This window comes from Dasypus novemcinctus, chromosome 9 (genome assembly GCF_030445035.2).
Source record: "Dasypus novemcinctus isolate mDasNov1 chromosome 9, mDasNov1.1.hap2, whole genome shotgun sequence".
Classification (NCBI taxonomy): Eukaryota; Metazoa; Chordata; class Mammalia; order Cingulata; family Dasypodidae; genus Dasypus; species Dasypus novemcinctus.
The window spans coordinates 43,285,590-43,299,462 of NC_080681.1; the positions used below are offsets into that span (position 1 = coordinate 43,285,590).

Sequence of the window (13,873 nt, forward strand, 5' to 3'; positions counted from 1 at the left end):
TCCATCTTAGCTGAGTGTGGTAAGTCCAATAGATCAGATTGTAGGTGCTGGAGTCTGTTGAGGCTCAGGACCTGGCTATCACATTGTCAGTCCAGAGATTCAAATCCCCTAAATATATCTTAAACCCCAACATTAACTGCACCTCCAGCACATTAGCATGAAAGTCTTATGAAGGGAGATCCCATCTGAGTCCAGATTCATCACACATAAACACCATTTCTAAAGAGGGGCCATCTGCCCTGGTAGTTAACCCCATCGGCCATGACCATAACTCCCATGGGTCTCTTTAGCCCTCAGAGGAACCAATATCTGGGGGTTGTATCTGCTTTATCTGTCTCTCTGGCTCTGCTCAGTTGTGCATGAGGGCAATCCTTCTGCCAGCCTCCAGACTCTTTTTTAGAAACTCTTAGCCATATAAACTCATTTCTCCTTTCCATTTCCCCCTTACTTTAGGTCAAACAGCATTTTAAAGTCATGGTATTTTATGTAGACATGGATATTCTGCTGATCCGCATTGAACTTTCCGTATAAGGTCATTTTCCAGTTGCATCATCAGTTGGTAGTTGATAGTGGTCCCTCGTTGCCAGGGAGGCTCATCCCCGGGTGTCATGTCCCACGCTGGGGGGAAGGCATTGCATTTACATGCTGAGTTTGGCTTCGAGACTGGCCACATTTGAGTAACATGAAGGCTGACAGGAGGAAATTCCCAGGCACAATGTTGCTCTAGACCTTGTTCTTATTTTAGGTTTATCAGCTCACAAGCATAGTCATTAGCATCAGGGGCTCACTGTTGAACCCTCACTCCCTCCCGGTCCCCGCCACTGTACCTGGGAGACTGTCGCTGCTCCCCTAGGGACCACGACAGAGCACCACTGGCCAGGAACCCAATAACTTAGGTTTTGTATCACCGAAATTTTATGTGTGAAACATGGAGAGCATCTATAAAATTTTTTACAAATTGTGTTCCACTATGTATCAGACTCTGTGTTTTGTTCCTATTGTTCATAATGATATACACTGCCTTTTCCATTATGGAACTTTAAATACTTAAAAAATAAGGTAAAATGAGTAGATGTTATAAGAGTGTGATGCACTGAAGGACAGTTAATTGTGTCTGGGAGAAAGAAGGAAGAGTGTAGACAATTAAGCTGGGCTTGAAAGCTGGCTAGAGAAGGAAGATATTCCAGGATTAGAGAAAAACATGAATGTATGGAAGTTTGAAAATGGTTGACATTTTTAGGGTTGACTTTTCATCTAGTTATTTTTATATCCAGCTGGAATTTTTTCCAAACTTATTCATACTGCAAAATATGATTAATAATGTGATTTGCATCTTTACCTAGTATACATGTGTATATGCACACACACAAACTGAAAGAGATTCAAGAAATAATACTTACAGTTAATACTTTTCCTACCACATGCAATGCATTCTGGCACTGTGATATTTTCATCTATTTTATTCTATTCTTTCTATTAAAAATGCTTATTGAGACTCACACAATGATATCGTGGCCCTCTATAGGTCATGAGCTATATTTAAAAACAGAAGAAATACAAACAAAAAACCCTTGCTAGAGCGGAGAATTCACAGGGAGTTCCCTTTCATACCAAATATACAGATTTGCAGAGAAACTATTTGGCTCTTTCTCAGCAGGGTTTCAAGATTTTAGGAATGGTTGCTTTGAAATGTTTGCTTTGACATGTTTGCAGCTCAGAAAGCAGCATGGAATAGTGCAAAGATTTCAATTTTGGGACTTGAGCAGACTTGTTCAAATGTTCAACAAATTACTTAGTCTCTCAAAGTCTCAGTTTCCATATCTGTAAAATGGAATTGATAAAATAATCTATGTAGATTAAATGAGGTAACATATTTTTTAAATATGGCTGTGCATTTAAAACGCTTGGGGAGTTTCAACAAATCCCTATGCCCAGGTTGTGCCCCAGACCAATTAAATTAGAATGTTTTGGACTGCGACCCAGCATCAGTAATTTTTAAATCTCCTCCGAATCTGTTTATGTCGAAACATCTGATTTTAAAGCCTTAGGGCAGTGTGAGGAACATTTGGTATGTCTGGTTCCCTTAGATATTAATAACAATATTAGTAACTAACCCTTTTAGAGTGCTTATTTTGTACTGTTCTAAGCATATTTCTTATCACTTGGTAAACATTATGCTTTATTTTGTTATTCTGTCAAATAATGGAATAGTTGGTGGCTGCTTACTAGAGATGAAAATGACTACTTTTATTATCAGAAGCTCAGGTAACTTTGTAATTATTTCAATGATTTGTACAATTATCTTAGATCAAGATTGACTCCTTGAAAAAATATTTTAGATTAAAATTTGAACCTTAAACAATGATTTATAGGGCAAGAATAGCAGATCAATTGGCAGTGATAACTACTTCAGACATATAATCTTAGTTATATAGCAGAAATATATTGGTATTATACAGTAGGATCATACGTGATATAGATCATGTTTTCTATATAAGTACAAAAAAGTGAGCATTAACCTACAATTGCTTCTTGCCATTTTCCCATTCACTTGACATCAAATCTGCTAGGCTTAATGTCATTGTGACTAAGAATTTTTTTTTTATGTGTATAACATGGTCCATATTTTTCCATTGCATTGAATAGATACATATAGTTGTATGCTGATAGACTTTTTTGTGATTTTGTTCTTAGAAAGCTTGTTTATTTTTTGAAATTATTTTTTCAATATGATTTTCCCATAATAACTGCTTTTAAAAGAACATCTCAAGGAATATTCCTTTCAAATAAATGATTTTATAGTTTTTTTTGGCCTTTAAAAATTGACTTATTCTTGTCATAGTCTTTAGTTTGTGTCTTACTTTTCAATAATAGCTTCTATATTAGTAACTGAGAAAGCATTTTTTTTTCATAGATGTATGAACTAAGTGTTCCTTACATTTAGTACATATTCAAATAGCAAAACAAAAGATAGCCACCTGTGTCTAGGAAATTGATTGTAAATTGTAATGCATGTTTCTCTTACTCTTTCCTTTATGCAATTTTTTTTTAGGCTATTGAATTATTAAAACATTTATTAGGTAATGTACTTATATCTTAAATTTAAATGTAAACCTCTTAGAGCAGTATCTGGTACTTAGTAAGCATTTAATAAATGTTAGCTATTATCTACTGCCAATGATTTATAAAAATACATCTTGCAAAAATGTGTTATCGTAGAGTCAGATATTTGCAAAGAGGTTGAAGAATTTATAATTTTGTGTCTGTAGAGTAAAAGTTGATATTTCTACTTATCCGTGTTTGCCACTTAAAATTGAGATGCTTGATATACCATTAGGTGTGGTATATTCAGAGTTGAAATTGTTTAAAATTGAAGTGTCTAGTTCCTGGTGGGGAAAATAGGTCTGCTATTAAAGGATATTATGAAAATTAAAGACCTGTAAGCTTAAAGAAATGTTTTATCCTTTACATTGTTAGCTTTTGTATACAGAAGATTACACTGAAACAGTTTTGAGGGGAGATGGTAGAGAATGGAGGAATATTTTCTGAATGTGGAAAGTTTTAAATGAAGGATCATTTGTTTTCAAATGATTCCAGTATGATAAAATTCAGACTAGGAATTATCCACTAGGATTGGATTCTAGAATTTGTGAGAAGTATCCAAACTGTGTTTTATCTTATGAAGACTGTAATGTATTGTCAGTATGATTATCTGCCATAGTCTCATTCTGCTGTCATCATCTTTAGACTATTTCCTCTGACATTGTGAAATGTAAGAATCTCTTGTAATTGAAAATTGAAATCTAGAACGTGTCACAGAGATAGGTTTTGGGGTGGCGTGTTCAGAGACAGTGTGATTTACTTAGGATTAATGATTAAGTATATTTCGTAGAGGCTAATGGAATCATGCATTCTAATTTGACTTTGAAAATGCTGACCTGATTTTGTGTGGAGAAAAATTTAGCTCTCAGCCCCTCCCTCCTACCCTATTTCTCCTTTTCTCTTTCCTTTCTTAGCCTATTTCTTCTTTCCTTATGAAAATTAGCTGCATCCTTTTGAAAAACTTTTCTACATAACTACGATATAGTATTCATTTATGATCATTGTACAATTCTCTTTTATTAGAGTGCTTGAGATGTGTTAAAATGATGCTAATAAGAAACAAGCCTTCCTGCTGTTGGTCATTAGCATACAGCTCTGTGCTGTTTAAGGTATCTTTCAGTCACCTTTACTAATATCCGAAAAGCAGATGTGCTCTGTAGAGAGCTCACCGTGGAGGTCAGTCATGGTAAAAGAGATTTGGGGAGACTGAAGGTGTATAGCAGCATAGGGATGAACTTGAGAGGAGGCAGAGAAATCAAGCTTTTAAAAAGCAATGAATTTGGTGTTGGCACTGAGTACTAGATAAGGCTATAGCCTTGGGCAAGTCAACTGTACTCATAAATCCCAGCTTATTTGTTTGTCAAAGAAAACAATCCCTATTAGGTTCATCTCTTAGTTTCTGAAAGGCTAAGGGATCATGAGTGTGAATGCCAAAGTAAAACTCTGCTCAAACGTCATAAGATAACCAGTGTAACTTCATCAACTCATCTGCAAAATGGGAATGATGATAGCACCAACTTTTATGTAAGTATGACGTGATATAGTGTATGTAAAGGAGCTTTGCCTTACTGCCTGGCACAGGGTAAATATTCATTCAATAAATATGTATTGAATGCCTGCCATCTCCCAGCTTTTCTAGGTATGGAATATAAATGTGAGGAGAACCAAACACAGTCCCTGCTCTTTGTGAGGTTATAGCTCAATAAGGGAGAATTAAAAAATTAAAAATAAATTTATAATTACTATGACAAGGTGCTGTGAAGGAAGGGTACCCAGTGCTGTGAGAGTAATGTCAGGACAGGTGTACTGTAATTTAGGCAAATGCTAGGGAATCTGTTGTGCCTCGTTTCCTTCAGTCATCATTAGGCTGCTAGTTACCTAAGTTGTTGTGAATAGCTGTAGTTTATTCGTTTTATTGCTGTGTAGTTCTCCATGTATGAATATACCACAATTTATTTGTTCAGCTTGCTCTTAATTGATATTTGGGTTATTTCTGGCTTTGAGCTAATTATTAATAAAACTGCCATGAACATTCTTGTACAGATCTTTTGGTACACATATACCCTTATTGGGATGGCTGAAGTTTTGAGATAGAAATACTATTGAAATGTCTGAGGGATGCATAAATAGACAATGTTTTGGTTTTCTAAAGGCTGCCAGAGCAATATACCAGAAATGGGTTGGCTTTTACAATGGTGATTTATTAACTGGTAAGCTTACAGTTCTGAGGCTGTGAAAGTATCCAAATCAGGGCATCATCAGACAATGCTTTCTCCTCAAGCTGCAGCTGTGGGCAGTCAGGCACATGGCAGCATGTGCTTGTCTCTCCCTTCTCCTCTGGGCCTGTTGCTTTCAGCTTTTGGATAATGTGGCTTCCTCTTAGCTTCTGTGTTCTATTGATTTCAACTTCTGACTCCTGGACCTTTTTCTCTCACTGAGCTCCTATGTGTCTCTGTGGCATTCTTTCTCTATATATTTATCCTGTTTATAAAGGACTCCAGGAAGAGGATTAAGTCCCAGCTTGGGTCATACAATCTAGTCAAAGGCCCTTAACTGATGTAATTTGATCAAAAGGTCCCATCTAGAAATGGATAGAGCTGATGGTAGCATTATAGTGAGTATAAATAACACGACTGGCTTATAAATGGGATTGTGGTTGAAAGGGGTAGTCTAGGGATGTAAATATAAATTGAAAGAAAGCTAGAGAATAATCTAGGGACTGAATAACATAGTGAACCCAGAGGTTGATGAGGATTGTGGTTAATAGTACAAATATAAGAATATCCTTCTGTGGATTAAAACAAATGTATGTCATTGTTACAAGGTGGTAAGAATAAAGTGATGTGTGGGAAAATTGCAATTAATATAAATTATGGTCGATAATTAATAGCAATGTTGTATTAATAATATTCTTGCATCAATTTCAAAGAAGATACTATATCAACACTAAGAGTCAATAATAGCGAAGTATGGAATTTTTTCTTTTGGACTAAGAAAAACATTCAGAGGTTTACTGGGGCAATGACTGCAGAACTTTGTGATGAAAGTGAGAGCCACTGTGTGTATACTATGGATAGAATGTACAAGGCATGGGACTGTATAACAGAGTGAACCATGCAGTGGTAGATGGACTGTAATTAACAGTACAGATATGTGAGTGTTCTCCATAAACTATAACAAATATACAATCATAATATATAATGTTAATAATAGGAGGTTATAGAAAAAATATACCAAGTGTACTATGGACCATAGTTAGTGGTAATAGTCTTATGTTCTTTCATAATCTGTAACAAATTTTCCACAATAATGTAAGGTGTTGGTGGAGGGGTGATGTATGAGAATTCTGCACATTATGCATGATAGTATTGTAAACTCACAACTTCTTTAATAAAAAAAAAAATGTCTCACCTACAATAGGTTTACATGCACAGGCATGGATTAGCTCTAAGGACATGATCTTCTGTGGTCCATCCAGCTTCAAAGTGTCACAGATGGCTTTGGCAATATGAATCTAGAGTTTGGGCTATTTAGGAACTAGAGGTAGATGTTTTAACCCCCTTCGTGCCATTATTCCTCTTCCCTTAGTCCTCCTCTTCCCTTCTACTTTTAGAATGTCTCGGACTGTTGGTGAGTTTTTATAGGGCAGGGGCAGTGGAGTAAAGCATTTACTAGAGATAACAGAAGCACCAATACCTCAGAAACAAGGAGCACCAAGGACTGTGTGCCAAGGAGCCAAAACGTAAGTCTGAATGGGCTGCAAAACTGACAAGTCCAGAAAAAAGCAGTCCAGGATAGAGTACAGAATCCAGAGTCTTAGTAAACACGAACAAGTACAGTGGAGTTGGCAGAGAAGTGACAGTTTCCAGCAGTGGGGCACTGAGAGATATCCTGGGAGTGTTACCTACATAACAGCTGTTTTCCATCAACTGTCTCAAAATCATCCCAATTAAACAATCTAAATAAATATAGTTTACCTGCTATGCAAATACAATCAATAATGGACAAGGCAACAATTACATACTTTCTGTGCAAAGACAAAATCTCCTAACACTATTCACCCAAACCAGATTACTATGCCTAAATCCTCCATTCTGGAAACGGGTCCCAGGCATTGCTAAAAACCAGTACTGATATGTGACTTCTTTTTGTGTGATAGCTGGGGCATGGTAGGTGGTATGTTGGTTGAATTATAAGGGCACATTTGGAATAGATCCTTCATCAGGTAAGTGATAGTTGAAGCTTTGGGCACAAATAATGTAATTCAGGAATAGCTGTTGAGAAGATGCCCTCAGGGCCCTGTCTATATCCCTGGCATCTTAACACTTCATTACTATCCCCTACTTCCAATTTTTTGTGAGTGTCTGCATATCTTTGCCTGAGAACTTCTTTTTTTAAAAAATTTAATTAAAAAAAATAGATTACATAAAAAATATAGGGGATTCCCATATGCCCTGCTCCCCATACTGTGCCCATATGCTCACAGTAACAATATCCTTCATTAGTGTGGTACATTCATTGCAATTGATGAATACATTTTGGAGCATTGCCATCAAGCGTGGATTATAGTTTACATTATAGTTTACACTCTCTCCCACACAATTTTCTAGGTTATGGCAAGATATATAATGGCCTGTATCTGTCATTGCACTGTCATTCAGGACAATTCCTAAATCCCAAAAATGTCCCATATTACACCTGTTTTCTCTCTCCCTGACCTCAGAACCTCCAGTCGCCACTGCCCCCACATCAATGTTATAATTTCTTCCATTGCTAGAATTACAATAAGTAAAAATACCAGTAAGTCTACTCTAGTCCATAGTTTATTCCCCAATCCTGAGGATTCTGAGATGGTGATGCCCACTCCACCTCTAAGTGAGGGGGGCTTCAGTCCCATTGAGCTGATGGATGAGCGTCTCTTCCTTGCAGTTGTTGGCTGTCTAGATTCCTTGATATGGTGATTGTCCATTATCACTTCCTTGTTAGTTGTCCTGGGTGAGTCCAATGAGCTGGAGAGTAGATGTTGCCACTCCATTGAGGCTCAGGGCCCAGCTAGCACATGGGCAGTCCAGAGATTGAAGTTGCCTCAGGGCTTTTTGAGGACTTTTCTGCCCTGAAGCAATACATCATCCCAGGTGGGTTATTCTGAAGCAATTATGTTTTACAGTGGGTCCCAGAGTTTCCTACTGGATTAATCTCCACCTACCCACAATGTAACTGGCTTGATATCACACCCTTCACTGACTGCCTTCCCTTCCCTGTCTTGCTTCCCCACTCTCCAACTGGTGTTTCCTGCACTCCCCAAAATAAACTGCCTGTACCAGATCATTGTATTTGGGTTTGTTTCTGGGGGAACCCAAGCGAAAACCTCTTGGATAATAATAATCTTATTCTTTGTGATTACCAATTATCTTTTCCCAACAGCTTCCTGGAATTTCTATTTGGACATACTGTCCATATTTCAAACCTGACGTGTCCAAATTGAAATCAAGATTTAAAACAGAGTGCTTCCACTTTGATTAGGAAGATGTTTCTAGGAATTTGTTTGTTCTTCCTCCTGTTTGATTCTAAATGAAAAAGCTTTTAGTGAATTTAGTATGTACTGTATATTCCCAGTTTTCTCTGATTTGAGGATAAAGAGGACCTCATACAAATATAACTGGTACTGTAATTTCATTGCTAGCTATTATTACTTGATGATCCGAGTCTTGGCTTAAATTCCTGGAATTAGTTAGTTTATATTTGAATTTACTCTGGAAGAGTTAACCTCTGTGGTAGTTGAGCAGATATTCCAAATTCCAAAATAAAAACAAAACATTATAATTCATAATCATAATACTGTGTACTACTTAGGAATCAATTTCTTTTGGAAGTAGCCAATTTTGTAGATTATTTTAAGAGTGAAAAATATTAATAGTAGATAGTAAAATTCATCCCTGTACATAATTAATTTTCATTTCTTTGGTTTAAAATATTCTGAACATTCAAAAAGCAAACAGTTGAATGTTTCTCTTCTCACACTGATAAGAATTCTTCATAGTCAATTTTAATGACCAGACAATAACCTACTCTTTGGATGTATCATAATTTCCTGAATACATTTAGGTTGAACCCAGTTACTGCCATTATAAATAATAGCTTGATATATATCCCTATTCACAAATGTTCCTCATTGTTTTGGATGATTTAATGAGGATATTCCTGGAGGTAGAATTACCAAGTTAGAGTCCATAAACACGTTACATGTTTTAGGCTTTTGTTAGCTGTACTTTCTAGTTGCTTTCTAGACTGTTTCCTGGAAACATGATGGTCTAGAGAGAGAGAGAGAGAGAAAAAAAATAGGCTATCTCTAAGTAAGTAGGCTCAAATTGTTTTGAGTTTGAATTCACTTGTTGGGCCTATAATTTACCGTGTTTCTAAGTTTTCTAATATAAATAGTACTAAAGTCAGTGGGTTCTTCTTAAAGTGGTGATTTATATACTCAAAAGTAATATATTTAATTTTATTATATGAGATATTCGTAAATAACATTTGAAAAAACTTTTTATTTGAAAGAATTTAAAATTTACAAGGCAGTTGCAAAATAATTTAAAAAAAAGCCAACCAAAAACCAGCAACCTATATAAAGAACTCTAACGTACTCCCACCAAGATATCCAGACCCAGCCAGCTATCCAAGTATCCATCCATCCATTGTGTAAATAACGTTTCAAATTTAGTAATGTTACACTGATTGGAGTCAATATAACCTACTTAGCAAAGTGTGAAACTGACTAGTGCCCATCAAGACTAGTCTGTTCCAGTGTACTCCCGTCTTCTCTGGAAAACTAAATATTTCATTTATCAATGACTCTATTTCCTACATAGGCACTTTACCAGAAGTAAACCTGAGCGAAGTATTGTTTCTAGGGAAATACTGACATTGAATATCATCAAATGGTATTTCTGGTACATCTCTGAGAATTATCTGTTTACCTTGAGAAAATAATTGTAAATAATAAAATTGAATAGCAATTTTTAACAATTGTTTTAAATTTTTATTATTTTAATTCCAGAAATATTTAGGACATGTCTATTATGCTCAGAGGATGTTGCTGTGTTCATGGGAAGTACACTTTTGTGTCTATTTTTTTATCTTTGTGATGAGTAAGAATGTTCTCTTTCTGAGACTAAAGGTTTTATTTGGAAATAAACATCTGTGTATCTTTACTTATTTTTGTCATTTAGAATAAATTATATAAAATTAAATGTAATATGGTAAAATATAAAATTAAAGAGTAGTTGGGGATATTCTCTAAATAGCTTTAATGTTCATCATTATTATTGTTTGAGCAAATTAACCCTTCCTCTAGTGAAGGAAAATTCCTTTTGACAGTTATGTAGATTGAGATTATGTTATCAGCATTCCCCTTTTCCTTAACTGTATAAGATGGGGACTCCTTGGGGGAATTATCATGGAGAAGAAACTCATGAGTTGAGAAAGGTATCTCAATTTCCAAGTCTTTCTGTAACAAGAGGCCAAGAGAAATGATACTCTTCCAGCCCAATATCCTAACTGATGTTTAGGTTTTCAGTTATATCTCATTTATAATAAAACCTCTTCAGCTGTTAAATAGTCTCATCTAACTAGAATCTAGTGTGAACTAGGAAGTATCTATAATTGGCTCTGATCAGCCAAAGTGGAATGATGTCCCCTTAGAAAACATAAATTTAGATACTATCTGCTTGCTGTTGATCTCATGCTAAGTACTTCTTGGTGAGTCAGTGAGGAGTGGAGGTTATGAGGATGGAGGGCAGAGAAATGATAGGCAACCTCATTTTGAAATTGGTGAGATGAAGGCTTGATATGTCTTAAGTAATTTTCTGGCCTGATAATGGGGAGATTCCAGGAAAAACTCTTATTATGGAAGGCCTAGCTATCCATAGGACCCAGAATTTTCTCCATTGATAAAAATATTGAAGCACATAATTGCCATTAAGTGGCACTAATTCCAGTCTGGACCTGAATAGACTTGGTTCTTGTACCATGGAAGGTTTTTTTGGAGTTATCATGAAGTGCATTTTCAGAAGCCCCCATACTTGTACTGGGATATTTTGAAAATAGCAAACGAGTGAGTTTCTTATTCTGCTCATATAATTCTTACTTCCCAACAGTCATTCTGCCTTTATAACTCTGAGGAAGTGGGAGGGCGATTGTCACCTCAGGAAGGAGGATATGAATAGGGGAAGTCATAATAAACAGGAAGAGGAAGTAGAGGGCTTCTGGCTCTGGTATGTTATCGGAAGAAAGATATAAAAGTCAGGGAAGCTTATGGTGAGAAACCTGGGTTTTAACATCCCTTCTCTGTGCCAAAGCTCTGCATGGGGTGGCATGTTGGGAAGGAAGCTAAGAGTTCATGTACATTTGCCTAACTCCCATTTGGGACTTTGGAAGGAAATCTCATTGCTGGGCATTCCTATGCCAAAATGGCTGCAGCTAGAATAAATTGATGAAGAAAGACCTACATTTAGCCTCCCTAAATCTTCCATATCTGTCTTGTGACATGGAAGACATCTACAACTTCCTGAGGGCCAGTGGATGGATTTGAAAATTGCTGATGGCACTGACTGGTAAGCTTTCCAGGGAAATTGCTGCAGAATACATATGCAGGGCAAAGAGACTTGTAGATGAGGACTACAGGATTAATCTCCTTGTCCAGGTATTGGCTGGAGTTGTAGTCAGACCTTAGAAGTCTAACAGTACAGTAGGAGCAGAGGTAGAGTAGACAAGGAAGGCCACAGGCCCCTGACAAATTTACCAGCCACATAACCTCAACAGTGAGTACTGACAGTTCCAACAGTGACAGGGGAGACTAGGAACACCCATTACCAAAGACATGGAAAATAGAACACGGATTGGTTTGCCTATCAGAGAAGCTTCTGTCCCCATTTCCATGAGGACACACAGTAGGCTCAGCATTTAGCCAAACTTAAGAAAGATAAGAGACTTAGGCATTGTTAACTGGCAAGTTTAGATATCCCTGACTCCTGGCAGTTGGAGGTACTTGGCCAATTTTTGAAAAAATAAAGAAACTATATTTTCCTTGCACATCTGAATATAAAATAACAATTTATAACCACAGGAAACAATTAACTCATAGTGTAACCTATTTATTAAAATGATGTACTCAGTTTTAATAAGCCCGTTTATGTGATTCTAAGTCCTAGCAATTTTTTTTTTTTAAAGATTTATTTTATTTATTTCTCTCCTCTTTCCCCCTGCCCCAGTTGTCTGTTCTGTGTCTAGTTGCTGTGTCGTCTTCTTTGTCTGCTTCTGTTGTCAGCAGCATGGGAATCTATGTCTCTTTTTGTTGCATCATCTTGTTGTGTCAGCTCTCCATGTGTGTGGCACCATTCCTGGGCAGGCTGCACTTTCTTTTGTGCTGGGTGGCTCTCCTTATGGGGCGCACTCCTTGCGCACATCAGCACTGCGCAGGGGCCAGCTCCACATGGGTCAAGGAGGCCTGGGGTTTGAACCGTGGACCTCCCATGTGGTAGACGGATGCCCTAACCACTGGGCCAAGTCTGCTTCCCCCTAGCAATTTTTAATCATCATTGTAATAAAAGGGAAATGCCCAATAACCTTGGCAGCAAAGCAAGAAAATAAAAATAATAAAACACAGATTTAAGAATTCAATACATTTACAGCAATGCTCTTAGAATTAATAAATGAAATCAGCAAAATGGTGGGGTATAAGATCAATACCCCAAAATCAGTATTGTTTCCATATACAGGCAATGAACAGTCAGAAGAAGAAATTAAGAATTGTATTCACAGTAGCAACTAAAAGAATCAAATATCTGGGAATAAATCTAACCAAGGATATAAAGGAAAATGTACCCAGGAAACTATAAAACATTGTTAAAAGAAATCAAAGAAGAGCTAAATAAATGGAAGGACAGACTATGTTCATGAATTAGAAGGCTAAATATTGTTAAGATGTCAATGCTACCCAAAACAATTTATAAATTCAATGCAATCCTGATAAAAATTCCAATAACTTTCTTTGCAGAAATGGAAAAGCCAAGTATCAAATTTATGTAGAAGGGTCAGAGGTCCTGAATAGCTAAAGCCATCTTAAAAAAGAATGAAGTTGGAGAACTCACAGTTTCTGATCTTAAAATTTATTTCAAAGCTATAGTAATCAAAACTGCATGGTCCTGGCACAGGGACAGACATATAAACCAATAGAATCTAATGAGAGCTCAGAAATTAAAAAAAAAAAAAGATTTATTTATTTATTTCTCTCCCCTTCCCCCCACCCCCCACCCCGGTTGTCTGTTCTCTGTGTCTATTTGCTGTGTCTTCTTTGTCCACTTCTGTTGTTTTTTTAGCGGCAAAGGGAATCTGTGTTTCTTTTTGTTGTGTAATCTTGCTGCGTCAGCTCTCCCTGCATGCAGCACCATTCCTGGGCAGGCTGCACTTTCTTTCCCGCTGGGTGGCTCTCCTTACGGGGCACACTTCTTGCACGTGGGGCTCCCCTACGCGGGGGACACCCCTCTGTGGCACAGCATCCTTGCTCGCATCAGCACTGCACGTGGGCCAGCTGCACATGGGTCAAGGAAGCCTGAGGTTTGAACTGCGGACCTCCCATGTGGTAGATGGATGCCCTATCCACTGGGCCAAGTCTGCCGCCTGAGAGCACAGAAATTAATCCTCACATTTATGGCCAGCTTATTTTTTTAACTGGGAAAAAGCAGTTTTAATAATACGTACAACATTAATAGGAGTT

The 13,873-nt window shown here is 37.1% G+C and overlaps 1 protein-coding gene across 2 annotated transcripts in view; it reads left to right on the plus strand.

The window, feature by feature from the left end:
- The window catches only part of TTLL7 (tubulin tyrosine ligase like 7), a 186,881-nt gene that overhangs the window by 23,835 nt on the left and 149,173 nt on the right, over positions 1–13,873 (plus strand). The window lies entirely within an intron of this gene.